Here is a 19,482-nt window from a genome sequence, read left to right on the forward strand (position 1 = left end):
TTTCAACCAGGAGATAAACAAATATTTGATGATTTTTAAATTACACATAAGATTGACCCTTATTGACCCCAGTTGTTTTTGTTTCAGTCACTAAGTCGGGTCTGACCCTTTTCGACCCCGTGGACTGCAGCACACAGGCTCCTCTGTCTTCCATTGTCTCCCAGAGTTAGCTCAAACTCATGTCCATTGAGTCAGTGATCCCATCCAACCATCGCTTCCTCTGTCACCCCCTTCTCTTCCTGCCCTCAATCTTTCCTATCAAGGTCTTTTTTAATGAGTTATCTCTTCATATCAGGTGGCCAAAGTATTGGACTTTCAGCTTCAGCATTCATTCATTCCTTCCAATGAATATTCAGGACTGACTTCCTTTAGGATTGACAAGTTTGATCTCCATACAGTCCATGGGATTCTCAACAGTCTTCTCCAGCACCACAGTTCAAAAGTATCAATTCTTTGGTGCTCAGCCTTCTTTATAGTCCAACTCTCACATCCATACATGACCACTGGAAAAACAATAGCTTTGACTATATAGACCTTTGTCAGCAAAATGATGTCTCTGCTTTCTGATACATTGTCTAGGTTTGTCATAACTTTCCTTCCAAGGAGCAAGCATCTTTTAATTTTGTGACTGCAGTCACGATGCTCAGTGATTTTTGGAGCCCCCCAAAATAAAATCTGTCACTGCTTCCACATTTTCCTCATCTATTTGCCATCTATTTACTTTGGCCACCTGATGTGAAGACTTGACTCACTGGAAAAAAACCTGATGCTGGTAAAGATCGAAGGCAGGGGGAGAAGGGGACGATAGAGGATGATGTGATTGGATGGCATCACTGACTCGATGGACATGAGTTTGAGCAAGCTCTGGGAGTTAGTAATGGACAGGGAAGCCTTGCATGCTGCAGTCCTTGGGGTTGCGAAGAGTAGGACACAACTGAGAGACTGAACTGAAATGAACTGATTTGCCATGAAGTGATGTGACCAGATGTCATGATCTTAGTTTTCTGAATGTTGAGCTTTAAGCCAGCTTTTTCACTCTCCTCTTTCATCTTCATCAAGAGCCTCTTTAGTTCCTCTTCACTTTCTGCCATTAGGATGGTATCTTCTATATATCTGAGGTTGTTAATATTTCTTCCAGCAATCTTGATTCCAGCTTGTGCTTCATCCAGCCCAGTATTTTGCATGATGCTCTTCATATAAGTTAAATAAGCAGGGTGACAAAATACAGTCTTGAAATACTCTTTTCCCAATTTTGAATCAGTCCATTGTTCCATGTCCAGTTTTAACTGTTGCTTCTTGACCTACATATAGGTTTATCAGGAGACAGGTAAAGTAGTATGGTATTCCCATCTCTCTAAGAAATTTCCAGTTTGTTGTGAGCCACACAGTCAAAGACTTCAGCGTAGTCAATGAAGCAGAAGTAGATGTTTTTCTGGAATTGCCTTGCTTTTTCTGTGATCCAGTGGATGTTGGCAATTTTATCTCTGCTTCCTCCGCTTTTTCAAAATCCAGCTTGTACATCTGGAAGTTCTCCATTCACGAACTGTTGAAGCCTAGCTTGGAGGATTTTGAGCATTACCTTGCTAGCATGTGAAATCAGCTCAATTGTAAGGTAATTTGAACATTCTTTGGCATTGCCCTTCTTTGGGATTGGAATGAAAACAGACTTTTTCCAATCCTGTAGCCATTGCTGAGTTTTCCAAATTTCCTGACATATTGAATGCAGCAGTTTAACAGCATCATCTTTTAGGATTTGAAATAGTTCAACTGGAATTCCATCACCTCCACTAGCTTTGTTCATAGTAATGCTTCCTAAGGCCAACTTGACTTCACACTCCAGGATATCTGGCTCTAGGTGAGTGATCACATAATTGTGTTATCCAAGTCATTAAGACCTTTTTTGTGTAGACATCCCATAAGTGTCTAAGGCATTTTTTGGCAATCCCAACCAAAGAACTCTTGATTCAGTGAGCCAAAGGAATGGAAAGAGATCCATGGAATACAGGTGGGTAGTAATGAACTGGGTGTGGAGCTGGTTTCTGAGAATCTGGGATCCTACTAATTTGCTCTCGGAATTTGCTATGTCACACTCCCAGCTATTTCTGATCTGTGTGGCAGACCTGAATTCTGCCTACAGTTTAGATTATAGAGAAAAGAAGTGATGTCAATTCATTTCAATATAGGATTTCTTTTTTTCTTTTTTCAAGGGAGAGTCAAGCTTCCTGGGGATATGGCACAGATGTATAAAATTTTTCCAAAGGAGCCTAATATTTTGTAAGTGTTCAATAAATATTAAAAACAAGAATAACCTAATGACCTAATGTACAATCCTATAGAGTCCTTCAACTTAAGGAGCTGAAAATTCTCATAAATTGAAATGTCAGCTATATAATAGTTTAATATCATAGATAGGACCCAAACTAGTAGTCAGAAGGCCTATGTTCTCATAGGCCAGCTCTGCTACTGAAATCTCTATAAATGCCGACAAGTCACAAACTTTTCAACAGTCAACGTACCTACTTATGAATCCCTAATTTCTCAGATTTACTGTAATAATCCAACAATGTTCTTTTAAAATTGGAAGGCCCTATAAATTGAACATCTGTATAAGATGTGATGGTATTCTCACATCTTAGTTAACATGACTTACTAGATATAATTTAAGATACTGTATAATAATTAAATATTTATTGACTGTAGCACTCGTTTTAACTCTTAATCCAACTCAGAAAATATTACTTTGAGCCATCATCATGGGTAAAGAATTCACAAGGCAGATATTCCCTATCCTCAAGGTAGTCATAATCTAACAAAGATGACAGACCCAGATATAACCACTCATTTATTTGGCAAATATTTGCTGAATTCCTACTAGATAACAGGCATTGTTCTACAAATATGAAAAGGTCCTGTACCATGACATCAAGAAGCTTGTATTTCAGTAAGAAAGGGGAATTTTTTTTAAAATCTGCAAATTATTCTGTACCATATATGAATGCTTTAATGGAAGTACGCATAGTAGTTTAAGAGTAGAAGTGGGAAGGAAACGACGGGGAGGACAAGAAGGTGCTAAAGCATGATGACGAGTACAACTGGTGAAAAGCCCAAGATAAAATGTATGTTAAATCCCCACCTACGTGGCTTTTTCCAAGTTACTTGTTTCCTCTACTAGTTTCTAGACAGGTAAAATTGGGGGGGGGGGGATCGTATTATCTTCCTCATAGGGCTTCTTTATGAATTAAATGAGACAATGCAGAAAACAGTATTGTGCCTAGTGCATCATAAATGCTTAACAAGTGTCTAATTACTGTTATCACATATATGTCCCATCTATATTCTCTCTGAATGCCTAATAAAATGTTATATATGTAACTGGTTCTCTAAATTCCTAGCTACAGTCCTACAGAATCATTATTATGAACGTTAATCTAAAGGATTATCATCATAAATATCTATTCCAACAACAGAACACTGAAGAGGTCATTTCTGTCTACTAAATTAATACCATCCACTTACTTTCTTAGTCATTTGATTTTTTCTTCTATGAGCAGAACGAAGAAAAAATAAATCAGAAATAAAATACATATATTTATAAATCATTGACTGGGCGTTCTAATTAACAGAATCTGACTTAAGCCAGATAAATCTATTAGTTATGATAATCACTATATATTTTTATTTAAAAAGTTCATGCATACTTTTTTGGAACTTTCCATCATAGCTAAGGTAAAATTATTGCAATTTTGTAGGCTCTTGGGAGATAACTGAAGGAGTCTGTACACATACACACAAAAAAATTGGATCTGAAGAAATCATTTATCTAAAGTGAGAGGTAGGATTCAAGAGGAAGAAATGAGGTATGCATTTTTCTATTAAAAATCAGAAGCCAGCTCTTCACTACTGGGGAAATTAACCAAATATATTTCTTTTTCTATATTATTAGCCAAAGTGAGATGAGAAATCTCTTGATTTTAAAGCTTTAAGAGGCATTTGATTTTCTAAAAGGACAGTCTGAATTCTTTATGCTGATATAAATTTAAAGATATAAATGACTCAGTTACGCATGCAGAAACATTCATCTCAATTTTTAAAAGATCTAAAAAACTGTCCAGCTTATATTTTTATGACAAATAAAAAATAGCATTCAACTGACTTTTTTTCCTATATGCATCTATTTTTTTCCTCTAGTTTTTTCAAGATATAATTGACAAATAGCACTGTACTGGTTTTAGGTGTACAACACAATGATTTGATATATGTATATATTGTGAAACAATCACCACAATAAGCTGAGTTCATATTCATCACCTCACAAAGTTACAAACTGATTTTTCTTGTGGTGAGAAGTTTTAAGATCTTACTGTTGTGGCCACTTTCATATACATGATACAGTAGTGTTAGCTATAGTCACCATGCTGTACATTACACTCCAGAATTTATTCAACCAACTTTATTTTTTGCTTCTGCTCACTCTCTTTTTTCCTTTCCTCTCTCCTTTCTCTTTCCCTCTTTTCTTTCATCCTTTCTATTCCTCCTCTCTTTCTTTTTTCCTTTCTCTTTATCCCTACCTTTCACTTTTTTTCTTTATATAGCCAGGGACCAGGATCTTTCCTAAGTGCTGGCAAAGAAACAGTGAATAAGATGGACATGATTCCTTCCTCAGAGCTTAAAATCTTCTATGGAAAACTGCTAATTTAATGAATGTTTTTATCACAACATTAGAAGTGCGATAGGCAGGCAGGTACAGCGTAGGACAAGAGCACTCTGCTGTGGAGTGTTCAGTTCATGAACAAGAAACAACAGTTCATTATCCACGGTTTTCAAAGTTGCTTTACAATATACTATGCAGGTATTTATGTATAAGTATATAAAAACAAAACTACAACATAAGCAGACTTTGACTCACAGTATCCCAGGGTGATTAGGTTTAAGTATCTTGGCTCACTTTAACAGGCTTAATCTTCTTCGCCAGACATTTATAAAATAAAGGAACAAATAAAAGAAGGTTAAAGACCAAAAAAAACATCCTTTTGTATCTATGTGGGGATAACCTGAAACTTTTTCAGTAATGCCTAACCTTTCTAAAGAAATGTCACTGCACACATTTGGATGTCTGAAACTAGTCTGGATTTTCAAGTCTCAAAGTATCAGTTATGACCTAATAAGACCTGTGCCATCTGTTTTCTTCTTGCTTAGAGAAGCTTTTTTTAGTTTATTCTAGAAGGACATATTTTAAATGTATTTCTTCCCACACAAATTTATATGTAGGTTGGCAAGCTTTCTCAAAGATCAACACTTCTGACTTCATCATAAGTCAGAAGTGTTTTTTTTCCCTACAATATAATCACCAATGGCTGTTTTTCAAACGCTTTTTATAAGTTTTGATCCTGACCAATTAGCAACTAAAGCCTTACATGGACTGATTAGTTCTGAACAAACAAAGCTCTTGCCATAAAATATCAACACTTCTTAAAGGTAACACAACAGCAATTACGGTTCAGTTCTAATCTACTGTGCCTACTTGTCTTCTGGGAAGATGGCGGCCGGCCAGGCAGGAATATCCAGGCTTGTTTGAAAGCTCGCTCTGGTTGCCTAGCAAATCTCCTGTCATGGGAGTCAGGCAGCCTGGCCTCTGCAGATCCTGAGCACCCAGCAGACACCCTCCTTCTCTCAGGTTGAGGTCCAAGCACAAAGGCTTTTTAAATAAGAGAATAGTTTCTCCTTTTCTGTAATCAGCCCATATACATTTTTAACACAAAGCATTATAAAGTTTGAAATGGGGGGAAAGTTTAATATTTCTAGATCAGTAGAGTTTGCTGACCAATTTCTATATAATACCAGCACAAGACATATAAAGCAGAATGCCTTTTTTTTTTTTCAAGATGGATAGCAGAACTAAATTTTCCAAAAACTCAAATTATATCCATAGAATATATATGTAAAACTAACAGCAGCTACTAGATATCTTGTAGATATCTTGCAGCAGCAACAGCCTTTGCAAATTCTCAGTCATCCATGGAACATTAAACATCCATCATTTTCCAAAGTTCTGTCATGATTGTAACTCTTCAACCATTTTTAGAAAAAACAAACTCTGGAATAACATCATTACAGGCAACCCTGGGTCAGCATGGCCACCAATATGTATCATAATGCAGAGTCAAGTCTCTACATTCATAGAGACATAATATATTAATAGTACTATCTTGCAGATATAGTACTAGAATGTCTAAAATGCAAAAGATACATTTTTCTTGACAATTCTACTTTTCTAGTACAGAATGCTAATCAACAACACATTTTCTGTTTTCCCCTTCCTCTCTCTCTCCCTCTCCCTCCCCTCCCCTCTATCTCTCTTGTGCGATTTCAAGAAAGTTCTGGGAAGCAGCTTGGTGATGGAAAAATATTGTCTGAGAGTCAGGGCACTTGAATCGAGACTCTTCTCACACACCACCTGGTTGCATGGCTTTACTTTTCTGCACCTCAGTTTCCTCATCTGAAAAAGGACAAGATTGGCCAAGGTAATTTTAGGATCTTTCCTGGTTCCAGCATTTTATATCTTGGCTCTAGGATAAACTGAAGAGAATCAGCAGCTACTATGAGTTGGAAAAATAAGAGTAAAGGTCGGAATAATGTCAAATCTTGGAAGTTTGTTTAAATGCAGAAAATATCTGTGGCAGGAATCTCATCTTGCTCCTCCGCCCAGCACCTGCTAGGGTCCAGGCAAGGCTGTGCATGTTGGACAAACTGGTGACACAGGGCTAGAGGGGGTTTTGTGTTCTGCTGAAGGGAAAGAAGGAGAAGGCTCCAGGAAGAGAATGGAATAGATGATGTCTCCCTCAGTACACCTCTAAGAAAGAGGTGTCAGTCTACGGACTGCGATGGTTCAGAGGGGGAGTCCCTGCTGCTTCTGTGTCTGCCTGCTAAGGTGGGCCCCAGGGAGGGCAGGGAGGGCAGGGAGGGCTTTCTCACTACGGACAGATGTGAGGGGAAGCAAACCCCACTGCTGGGCTTTGGCAGACTTAGGAGAGCTGGAAGACAGCACCCTGGCTCCTCCAGTGAAGGCATATTTGGACTATAATAGTAATAACTTACCTTCATTACTGGAGAAGGAAATGGCAACCCACTCCAGTATTCTTGCCTGGAGAATCCCATGGACAGAGGAGCCTGGCAGGCTACAGTCCATGGGGTTGCAAGAGTCAGACACAACTTAGCGACTAAACCACCAACACCACAACCTTTATTACAGTTTATAACTTATAGCATCTTACAGTTTTTGTCTCATTCAGTCAGTTCAGTTGCTCAATCGTGTCTGACTCCTTGCGACCCCATGGACCGCAGCACACCAGAACTCCCTGTCCATCACCAACTCCCAGAGTTCACCCAAACTCATGTCCATTGAGTTGGTGATGCCATCCAGCCATCTCATCGTCTGTTGTCCCCTTCTCCTCCCACCTTCGATCTTTCCCAGCATCAGGGTCTTTTCAAATGAGTCAGCTCTTTGCATCAGGTGGCCAAAGTATTGGAGTTTCAGCTTCAGCATCAGTCTTTCCCATGACATCCAGGACTGATCTCTTTTAGGATGGACTGGTTGGATCTCCTTGCAGTCCAAGGGACTCTCAAGAGTCTTCTCCAACACCACGGTTCAAAAGCATCAATTCTTCGGTGCTCAGCTTTCTTTATAGTCCAACTCTCACATCCATACATGACCACTGGAAAAACCATAGCCTTGACTAGACGGACCTTTGTTGACAAAGTAATGTCTCTGCTTTTTAATGTGCTGTCTAGGTTGGTCATAACTTTCCTTCCAAGGAGTAAGCGTCTTTTAATTTCATGGCTGCAATCACCATCTGCTGTGATTTTGGAGCCCCCAAAAATAAAGTCGGCCACTGTTTCCACCGTTTCCCCATCTATTTACCATGAAGCGATGGGACCAGATGCCATGATCTTAGTTTTCTGAATGTTGAGCTTTAAGCCAACTTGTTCACTCTCCTCTTTCACTTTCATCAAGAGGCTCTTTAGTTCTTCTTTGCTTTCTGCCTTAAGGGTGGTGTCATCTGCATATCTGAGGTTATTGATATTTCTCCTGGCAATCTTGATTCCAGCTTGTGCTTCTTCCAGCCCATCGTTTCTCATGATGTACTCTGCATATAAGTTAAATAAGCAGGGTGACAACATACAGCCCTGGCGTACTCCTTTTCCTATTTGGAACCAGTCTGTTGTTCCATGTCCAGTTCTAACTGTTGCTTCCCCTCCTGCATATAGGTTCCTCAAGAGACAGGTCAGGTGGTCTAGTATTCCCATCTCTCAAAATTTTCCAGTTAGCTGTGATCCACACAGTCAAAGGCTTTGGCATAGTCAATAAAGCAGAAATAGATTTTTTTGTGGGACGCTCTTGCTTTTTTGATGATCCAGCAGATGTTGGCAATTTGATCTCTGGTTCCTCTGCCTTTTCTAAAACCAGCTTGAACATCTGGAAGTTCATGGTTCACGTATTGCTGAACCCTGGCTTGGAGAATTTTGAGCATTACTTTACTAGCGTGTGAGATGAGTACAATTGTGCAGTAGTTTGAGCATTCTTTGGCATTGCATTTCTTTGGGACTGGAATGAAAACTGACCTTTTCCAGTCCTGTGGCCACTGCTGAGTTTTCCAAATTTGCTGACATATTGGGTGCAGCACTTTCACAGCATCATCTTTTAGGATTTGAAATAGCTCAACTGGAATTCCATCACCTCCACTAGCTATGTTCGTAGTGATGCTTTCTAAGGCCCACTTGACTTCCCATTCCAGGATGTCTGGCTCTAGGTGAGTGATCACACTATCATGGTCATGAAGATCTTTTTTGTGTAGTTCTTCTGTGTATTCTTGCCACCTCTTCTTCATATTTTCTGCTTCTGTTAGGTCCATACCATTTCTGTCCTTTATTGAGCCCATCTTTGCATGAAATGTTCCCTTGGTATCTCTAATTTTCTTGAAGAGATCTCTAGTCTTTCCCATTCTATTATTTTCCTCTATTTCTTTGCATTGATTACTGAGGAAGGCTTTCTTCTCTGTCTTTGCTGTTCTTTGGAACTCTGCGTTCAGATGCTTATACCTTTCCTTTTCTCCTTTGCTTTTCACTTCTTCTTTTCACAGGTATTTGTAAAGCCTCCTCATATAGCCATTTTGCTTTTTTGCATTTCTTTTTCTTAGGGATGGTCTTGATCCCTGTCTCCTGTACAATGTCACGAACCTCTGTGCATAGTTCATCAGGCTCTCTATCAGATCTAGCCCCTTACATACACCTTTGAATACTGTGCCTCTTGTAACTGACTGTATTTTTCTCCATGCTTTGACTGCTAGAAAGCTCAGAGCCTAACCTGCAGCCTGGCTCTCAGGGTTACTGTGTGTTTTCGTACAGGTGTGCACTGCACCACTCCAGGGGGTGCTATGTTCCCTTCTGAGTAGGTGTCAGAACCATTTAATCAAGGCAGAAGAAACAATCTGTTAGTCACCCTTATTATTCTTTCCTCCTACATCCAATGGATCAACCTAGTCTTTCCACTGTGTGACCCAGACATTCCTTAACCACGTCCTGTTCTCCTCAACCCACTGCAGCTGCCACAGTTCACCTCCTCACCATATTCTACAGTTGCAGTAGCTTCCCAGAAGCTCCAGACATGTATAAAAAAGCAAAAGATTTTTTTTCCTCTCCTGGATGGCTCAAGAATTATGTGAATCAATTTCCCTCTCACTAATGCTTTTTTTTTTTCTTTTTTCACTAATGCTTTGACTAGCTCACTATTACACACTGACAGGACGAAACCCAAGGTCTGCATCCAGTCTTACAAAGGCCTCCCCGTCTGGCCCCTGACCACCTCTCCAGGTCACCGCCTGTAATCCCCCAGCGCTGTCCTACACTCGCAGACCTCCTCACACACCCACTGTGCCAGGCCTGCTCGCCGTTTCAGATATTGTTCCATCAGTTCCACTTGCATCTCTCCTCCTCTGCCTCGAGAAAATCTACTGCTGTCTCCCCGATAGACTACATTTTGGAGGCAGTGTGTTAGTCACGCAGTCACGTCCGACTCTCTGTGACCCCATGGACTGTAGCCCGCCAGGCTCCTCTGTCCATGGGATTCTCCAGGCAAGAGGACTGGAGCGGGCTGCCATGCCCTCCTCCAGTTGGAGGCAGTCTATGTCTAATTGGTCTTTGTTTTCACAGTACCTAGCAAGACAAGGGTTGGGGAGTAAGAGGGACAAATTACTATATATAAAATACATAAGCCACAAGGATATATAGCACAACACAGGAAACACACCCAATATTTTATAAGAACTACAAGTGGAATATAACCTTTAAAAACTGTGAAACTATTTTGACCCCCTGAAGCTTATATAATAATGTACATCAAGTATACCTCAATAAAACAAAACATTGGAATTTTTTAGACATTTTTTAAATGTCTTGGAATTGTGAAACATCAAGGTTGGGAAACTGTCACACTGAGATTTCAGGATACCAACTCTGTATCTATAATTGTAACCTGAACCCAGCAGGCAAAGAGTTAACAGTCATACAAGGCACCCCTAAGTTCATGGGGAACTCTAACTTATCTCTAAGATAGATCCCACCTCCCCTTCCTCCAAATGTACTGGAGACAGAATTAAACTGACCTAGTGATGTTAATAATAATACAGCTACATTGATGAACTCTATTAGAATTAGACTTTAATGAGCCTAAAGGTAATAATAAATGTTGCTCTGAGAAAGAAAATGAGTTCAAGATATTTAGGCTTGTGTCCTCACACACAGGTCATAAGCCCTGATACCTGGGGCCTGTATTAAAAGTAGAACTTCTGATATTTAAGTAACGACAATGAACAGTGACTAGCCAAGAAAAAAAAAATGCAGTAACTGGAATGGGCTTTGGGGGTGGAAAAAAAAAATCAATGCATTATTTCCAAGTAGGCTGGGCTTTTAAGGCCAACAATCAAGTGATTTGAGGCTGGCACAACAGTGGCTGGTGAGTCTAGGCAGCAATTCATATCTGATGCATATGGCTGAGTAGTAAACAATATCTGACGCTTCACATGCTAGTAAGTCCAGGTACTGAAATCGTATTTCCTTGTGTTCTCTTGCCAAGTCAGCAATGTTTTCCATCCTGATGCTTCTCTAAATCACATTTGTTTAGTTACCATGGCACTGAAATGACCACATTCTTGAAACTTTGGTGCCCTCCACAAAATCAGATTGTAAACGGAAATTCTAACGAAGTGGTACATCTCACCATGTGATGGAATTACCAGTGCAGGTGGGAGCATACGCCATGGAAGGATAAGGACAATCACTCTCACTTCAAGAAAAACGTCGGTTATTGGATCACTACAGGTACAAAGACTGTACTAGGTTTTATGTGCCTCAGATAGCAATTTGCAGAATAGTTTTCCGAATCCTGGTCGTATGTTGGCTACTCACCTTCAGCGCACAACACTGGGGCTTTTGCAACTGAGAGGCTGATGGAAACAAGACAGGAGAGAAGCTGCCTCGCTGCCTGCAGAGGGGCCTAGAGGAAAACCTCCCTCAGATCAGCGCAGATGCCAGTGGGAAAGACCACCACTTCCTAATCACTGAGCCTTACTTACCTGGCCAGAGAAGACGTACTATAAGAGGGAATCTCTCTGTATCTGTTTGGAGATCCCTCAGCCCTCCACCACATCCACCCAGAAATGCTCTGTCATCCACAGCGGGATGAGCACGGATGGCCCTGTCAAGAGCCTAAGAAGGTGGGCATGAATGCACGGGGGCAGGAGAAGAAATGCTGGCGGGCACAACTGCTCCAGCACTGAGCAAGTTCTCGGCCTTTTTGTTCTGAACCCCTGTTGGCTTCTGTGTTGCCGGTACACTAGATGCACATTTGGGGAAGTACTTCTACCTTATCAAGAGCCACGTGGTTATTAACAATGAATTAACTCCGAACGCTTGCGGCTTCGTTCCATCCTGCATAATAACACCTAAAAGGCAATGCCAAATTAAAAAGTTCTATACTCCTCACTGCAATTGTGCCACGAGACTTTCTTCTGCTGATTCTAGATCCCCATATTCTGCAAGTAAAAAATGGGCAACGATTTCTTGCAGACCTCTACCATCCTAGAGTTAGGGCATACCCATGACAGAGGGATTGTTTTTGATATGTCTGTAACTTTGCATTGATCTGTTGGTCCTTAATCCAGTGACAGAGGGATTATTTTTGATATGTCTGTAATTTTGCATTGATCTGTTGGTCCTTAATCCACTGTAGAATACTACACACCCATACAAAGCCCCTGGGTACTGCCCTTCACATTTAAAGCTTTGATTTACTGAGAGATGTGTAAAACCTGATGTATCTAGGCAGCTCCTGTACTAAAACACAGATTACATAGGAGAGCAAATTATTCCAGCTGAGATCAGCATTAACTGAAACTTAGAATAACAATCCCCTCAAAACTTTCTTGAAAAACTTATCACATGAACTCCATTGGCTTTTGTCTCATGGTTTGTCCTGTGTGTATCTAGTACAGCCTATTGAGATATCTGTCCTTTCCTCATGCTAGGAACTTTTCATAAGCAGAGGTTCAGGAAGTTAAGGAAAGGAGCCTCGTCATAGAGGGGCACAAAGGTTTGATGTTAGAGCGTCTCCTCTCCAACGTGTCTGCAGTCTCTAGCTATGTCCTCAGCTATACTCAATAGCCAGCATCTGTATGCATCTATGTTCGAGGAGGGATGGCACAGGTCAATCAACCACCTTTTTTTTTTTTTAAAGTTTAGATCTAGGGAGAAACCTTCAAGGTTTTGGACTATGTGTGAAATTTGACTAAAACACCAACTATCTGAAGTTGCCACCATGTTGTGTGTATGGCAGAAACTTTTCCCCCCAAACATATGCAAGGATCTTGGATATTGCAGTTCCTTTATTATATATCATGAGATGTATTGCTTTATTTACAGGATTTACTTTGTACTGTAGCACATATCTATAATAAAAAATGCATGCATAGATAAAGCCAGCCAGTCCAAAAATACATGGTGAAAGTGTGTAGATGATATTTCCAGTAACACCATCTTATTTCTTCCTAACAGCCTGAGCCTCTTAGCTGTCTGAAGTCCCTAACACAAAGTGATTCTTGTAGGACATGAGTTTAAAATGTAAGACAATACTTCATCTCTCCATCCTGTTACAATAGCAGCAATTAAATTCACAACTAACAGAAATCAGAAAATGCCAGGAGTTAATGTACTGGAAAAGACTGTCAACCCTCTTTGGTTTTATAAACAAATATAATATATGTCTCTTTGTATAAACATGTACATCCTAATCAAATATGTGGGTAGAACATATATAGGTCCCATAAACATGTAGATAGAAATGAGTTAAAAGCAAAACCTATTTGACCATCCTGTCAGACTAGCCAGTAAACAGTTGGGAGTTTCCTCAGGAAATTTTTCAGGAGGATAAAGTAAGAAGTACCACCAATATAGCATGTTTTTACTTGCAGAAGGGATCAGCTACCTGTGCATCTTGGGGCAGACAGCCAATCTACTTTTTTCTCCAAAACTGAAGGAGTTCTTGAGGGAAGGAAACAGCTCTGCACATCCTGTAAAGGTACGTCCACTTCAGAGAGTCTCTGACTAGAACTGGTAACAAAAATAATTTAGCAGTAACAAATCTGCATATGGTTAACTGGAATTACAAAGTGGCTAAAACAATTAAACTGAAGTACAAAAAATGTTTTTCATGTGAGTTTTCCCTTGATCTTCACTCCTCCCTTATTTGTTTAACCATTTTATGAGCATATGTTAGTCACTAATGATGCAAAGATGAATTCAACACAGTTGGCTACCTGCAAGGTGATCCCAGGGTAGTGAAGGAAACAGCCATATAAACGGTAATTATGAAATAATGTGTTAAGTAACAAGGACAGGCACACAGTATTATGAAAATAGAGAGCTAATTCATTCAGGGCCAAGACACCTCACCATCTTAGGAGGGAGAGAGTTGTATATACAGGGAGAAGCCAGAGTGAAGACAGGTGACCCAAAAAAGTATACATACATGCATATATGCATATATGTGAAGAGTAAGCAATTGGTGTTACTAGAGTTTAAAGCTCAAATAGTAAGAAGGAAAAAAGATAAGGCTAAAGAATTAGAGCATCATTGATAAAGGATCCATTTTCCCAAAATTAAACAGTATTTGCTTTAGTCTGAAAGGAACAAGGAAACACTAGAGGGTTTTAATCAGGAAGGTAGCAAGGGCCAGTGTGTGTTTTGCCAACATCACAACAGCTAGCAAATGTGTGGAGGACAGATCTGAAAGTAAGGTTCTAGGGACAGAGATGGGGACAGCATTATCGTAATAAAGGCGGGAGAATCTCAAAGGATGCAATCACAGAATGAGAAGGCAGTGAAACCCTAGAGCATGCCAACACTTAGAGGCTAGGTAAAGAACTCCGGTGGATTTTAATAACCATCTTCCTTGGCTAGAGGAGATTCTTCCCTTTTTAAAAAAAACTTTTTATTTTGTATTGGGGTATAGCTGATAACCTGGAGGATGGCATGGCAGCCCACTCCAGTACTCTTGCCTAGGGAATCCCGTGGATGGAGGAGCCAGTGAGCTGCAGTCCACGGGGTCGCAAAGAGTCGGACACAACTAAAGCGACTAAGCATAGCACAGACAGCATAGCTGATTAAACGGTTCCCAGGTGGTGCTAGTGGTAAAGAATCTGCTTGCCAACGCCGGAGACATAAGAGATGCAGTGTTCTTGCCTGGAGAGTCCCCACGGACAGAGGAGCCTGGCAGGCTACAGTCCATGGGGTTGCAAAGAGTCGGACATGACTGAGGCAACATAGTGCGCGTGCAGAGCTGCTTAACAGTGTTGGGACAGTTTCAGGCGGACAGCAAAGGAACTCAGTCATACATATACATGTATTCATTCTCCCCCAAACTCCCCTTTTATCCAGGCTGACACATAACATTAAGCAGAGTTCCATGTACAAACTTCTATACTGTAGGTGGAGATTATTCTTGATTTGGCCAAGGAGCCCACCTACAACCTGGTTACCCCATGATTAGATTGGTGTTCAAAAAACAAATGGTTTCATATGTGTATTTCGAACATACTCACTTGACTTCAGATTTATTTCATCCTCAGCAAAACTGTTCCAGTATGCAATTTTAATAAAGTTGGAGTAGGAAATGCGTATTTCTTATTAGATCACACTAAAGCTACAAAGAGTTTTCTTGATGGTTAAATTACCTTGCAGAGGAGAGAGAAAGAGCGCAGCCAACAACCGCCTTTCCTCTGTTCCATGCTGGGTTATTTATTCTTAGAGGCTGTGTACCGTCCAGGACAGAACAAGTACCTGGTAGTGTGCCCGCCGTAGGTGCCAAGAACTGTTGTATCTACTCTGTGTGAAGCTGGATCACTTAGATAACAGTTGTTTTTCTTGATGTGGGTGATCTCACCCACTCCAATGACTTCAACCACCAGCTGCACACAGATGAATTCCAAATCTTTCCCTCTCTCCTGAGCTCTGGAGCCTTACCCATAATTGCCAACGAGACACTGTGGATATTCTCCAACAATCTCCCACTTCAAATGCACAAAAGTAAGCCTGTTATCCTTCTTGTACACCTCTTCCTTCTTCTGTAGTCACTATCTCCAAGCATGACCCTAAAATTTGCTCAGTTACCCAGGTCAGCTCAGATTCTTTTTTCTCCTATACTACCTGTATAACCACCTAATCCTACAGAATCTAATTATTCTGATCAATGGGCTTCATCTCCTCTTTTCCACTTCTCATCCTCTGTCCTCTCCCAGCCTTCAGGTCCCTCACCCAACCAATCCTGTCTCCAGGGCTTGATCATATTATTCCCTAAAGGTGTAAAACGGTTTTAACTGATTCTCATTGCCTTTTGAAAATTCTAGCTACTTCGAGGTCACAAGTCCCTCCGTGAGCTGGCTCCTGCCTAACTCCACGACAATGTATCTCATCTGCAGCTCTCCACCCTCAGGTGCCCCACTCATGCACACCCCGAGGCCCTGGTTGCAGCAAACTCTTGCTCTCAGAGGATCTTACAGGCCATGCTGGTTTATGCCTTAAGGCCGCTCCTTCTTAGAACATGTCCTGTTTGCCCCTGCTCCATCCAGACAGAAGCCTTCCTGTATTCATGCTTCAGTTTACGTATTTCATCTTCCAGAAAACATTCGGATCACCCCTGTATATCCCCCTTTTTGTCTCCATTATTGTCTACACCATCGTCTACAAAAACACTTAGAACATCATATTATACTAATTGTATCACATATTTGACTCTTTCTATAATAATGCAAGCTTTTTGAAGAGAAGAACTTTTTAATATTCATCTTTGCATCCCAGGAGCCTGGTTTGATTCATGGCACTCCCTTAACTGATGTTCATTGACACCAAAGCAGTTTTTAAAAACTCATATTCAGATGAACACATTTTTCTCTTTTCCTTTAATAACTTTGTTATTTTGTAGCCAAAATATGGGGCTGGGGGCTGACTTAGTATGGTGACTGCAGAGACTGAGGTCAAGGTCCAACTCTAACTGCAGATGGCTGATACAGCACAGACCTAAAGGACAGGGAGGCCCAATCCAGACGCTGAAGAATAAATGTCATGCTCTATTAGCACTTCCTGTCATGTCTGTCCCTTATATTTGCTCTCCCTCACTCAGTGTAAGTATTCACTAACGAAGTCTTTTTGAATAAGTATTCAGTAAGTATTTTTAAAGATCTCATTGTGTTCACGTGAGTAAAGCATTATCCGCATTTTCAAACAACATATTCACACTGGGAACATCTTGCTAAAACTGGCAAAGCAAAAAGCATTTCAGTTTGATACTGCTATAGAAATCTTAAAATGTATATTTAATTTTATGATAGCTTACATTTTAAGCTAGGCAGTATGGTTGGTACAATTATATTTTTTATATGCAATTCGATGAACTTAAGAATCTAAAGTAGTCATTGAGACACCTGAACAAGAATTAAATCATTTCTAATTTATCCAGTAATCACTAACATAACAATACATGTCATATCTTTTGGCAAATACCAAACTAGATGTACTGAGTTTAAAAGGCAAGTGAAAATCTTATCCCAATGTTTGCATTAAGTCTTTTTTAAAAAACAAGGAACAGCTTATTTTATCAACAAAGTAGATTTAGGAAAATGCAATCCATAAAATTTCCTTTTAAAAATTACTCTCTTGTTCCACAGAGTCTAATTAGATTCTGTTTCATTATAATTTTATCTGAACTCTATATGCTGTGCAGAGCCTTGTAAATGAGTCATAGCATAACTATTCCCACTTTGCAGCCAGTTCTCCAGAGAAGCGAAGGAGAAAAGCAACAACTGCCTTTTAAGGAAATCAAACCTGTTTCTAGAGATAAACCTCTGTCCATTTCTACTCGAACGTATTCTCAACAACCAAAAAATAGAACACTATAAAATACAGATCTAATGGGTGAGCCACCTGGCCAAGTATATCTGTAGGTTTATTTAATGTTTCTCCTACATTATAATCTATTACAGATAAACACATTACATAAACATGTGCACCTGGCCACATGTGAAGTGGTGACAAATGAGAGGATATTTCTTTATGTAAACATTGAAGCTTCTGGTTGCAGCTCAGGATTATATTCTGGCTACTTTATTAGAGAAATTTGTTTTCAAAAGTAAAAAAGAAAACTTGCAGTTTCGAGGAAACTTGTAAAACATGGAATTTGTATTGCAAAGAATCTGAATAGAGAGCTAAATGGGAAAGACTGTAAAACGTAGGGCCACGCAGTAAACACTGCTGAGTTAGCTCCTCTCTGCCCAGCTCTATAATTTGATGGGAAAATGATCACCTTAATTTGGACTTTTCTCTAACTCTGCGCATTCACTGAATTTGAAAAGTGAGAGAATGTCAAATTTTAGTATATGGAGGCTTGAAATTTAGCTAATTTTCCAAATATTTTGCAATTGTTTTATTCTCCTTACATTATACCAAAATATGCCTGCCACCAGTCTTTTTCTCGCTGTCTTAGAATTAACTAGAAAAATGACTCCTGGCATAATCAATTTTTTCTTTTAAATAAAGTACAAGTGATTGATATTTATCCATTACCACAAATTCATTTTTACAGACTGAAATATTTTTAGTGTTGCTCCCTGGACATCATACAAAAAAGGAACACACATGTACATGTATGTACATATGGCTACATAGTATAAAGCTAGGTTTCATTTTTTTACTAAATTCTTTCCTACTTCACTTATCCAAACAACAAAGCTACAGCTGAAGAATTCAAAAATTAAAAAAGTGGATTTCTAGCTATTGTCACAACACCCTGATGCCATTATTAAGTCAGAAAATTGCAATGGCTGAATTCTATAAATGTGAGGTGGTGGTGGCAGATGGCGGGGGATTGCTTTTAACCAGGTTACTTTTAATCTTCAAGATGATTAAAACAAAATTTTTGAAAGTAGCAGAAATTTCCTGGAATTGAAAGAACACCACTTTTTAAGAAAAATAAAAAGGTTTATTGTAAACAATAAATCTGGAAAACATCTTGGAAAAAACATTTTAAATAATAATTACAAAAACTCAGATCTTACAGAAAATATAGGTGTATACTTCTTAGACTTTAGTGTAATAAAAGATTTTTCTAACAAGATCCAAAAAATTAATTATACAAGAAGATAATTGATACTTTTGGCTATATTGAAATTGTTGTTCATCCAAAGAAACCTTAAATAACATGAAAAGGTTATAAACTTTGTGAGTTCATTTAGTATACATTCAACTGACAAGGTTTATTATATGAAGAATGGGTAAAGTTCTTATACTAATCAGTCAAGAAGGACACAAATAACCTAAAAGAAAAATATTCTAAAGATATGAATAAGCAATTCACAGAATAAAAAACACATATTGCCAAAAAGCAAATGAAGAGATATTTGAGTTACCTTGTGGTCAGAGAAATACAAATCAAGACCACAAGAGATAATATTTTACTGCCAAAGGAATGGCAAAAATTAAAAAACCTGATCAAGTGTTGGAGAAGATGTGGAAGTATAGGGTTCCTTAGGCATTGCTGGTGGAATTGTAAGTCATGTATCTATTTGAAAAATAGTTTTTCCTCCTAAGCTGATCGTTTTCAAACCTGTGACCCAACAGCTCTACTCCTGACTTTATAGCTAAAAGAAACCCTCACCCACTTGCAACAGGAGATGTTCTAGCAGCACTGCTCAGAACAGCAAACACCTGGAGCAGCCCACACGTCCTTTGAAAAGAAAATGATAGGTAAACAGTGAGATGTTCACATAGTAGAAGGTTACACACCCAACACAACAAGCAAACAGGTTGCAGCCATATGGATATAGGCCAGTGGTAACATATTGAGAAAAACAAAATCTCCAAAGACTAAATGCAGTATGATGC

General features: G+C 39.4%; 1 protein-coding gene and 1 long non-coding RNA gene across 4 annotated transcripts in view; one reads left to right on the plus strand and one right to left on the minus strand.

Moving 5' to 3' along the window:
- SYNPO2 (synaptopodin 2) overlaps nt 1–19,482 on the minus strand; it is a 200,367-nt gene that overhangs the window by 157,303 nt on the left and 23,582 nt on the right. The gene's annotated exons all lie outside the window — the stretch shown is intronic.
- Nucleotides 1–19,482, plus strand: part of LOC122673498 — a 163,373-nt gene that overhangs the window by 99,772 nt on the left and 44,119 nt on the right. The window contains exons 3-6 of the long non-coding RNA XR_006334696.1: nt 2,208–2,274; nt 3,750–3,857; nt 6,372–6,521; nt 13,521–13,627. This is a non-coding gene — a long non-coding RNA (uncharacterized LOC122673498). The remainder of the gene's footprint in view (nt 1–2,207; nt 2,275–3,749; nt 3,858–6,371; nt 6,522–13,520; nt 13,628–19,482) is intronic.

The sequence above is a fragment of the Cervus elaphus genome, chromosome 17 (genome assembly GCF_910594005.1).
Source record: "Cervus elaphus chromosome 17, mCerEla1.1, whole genome shotgun sequence".
NCBI classification, from domain to species: Eukaryota; Metazoa; Chordata; class Mammalia; order Artiodactyla; family Cervidae; genus Cervus; species Cervus elaphus.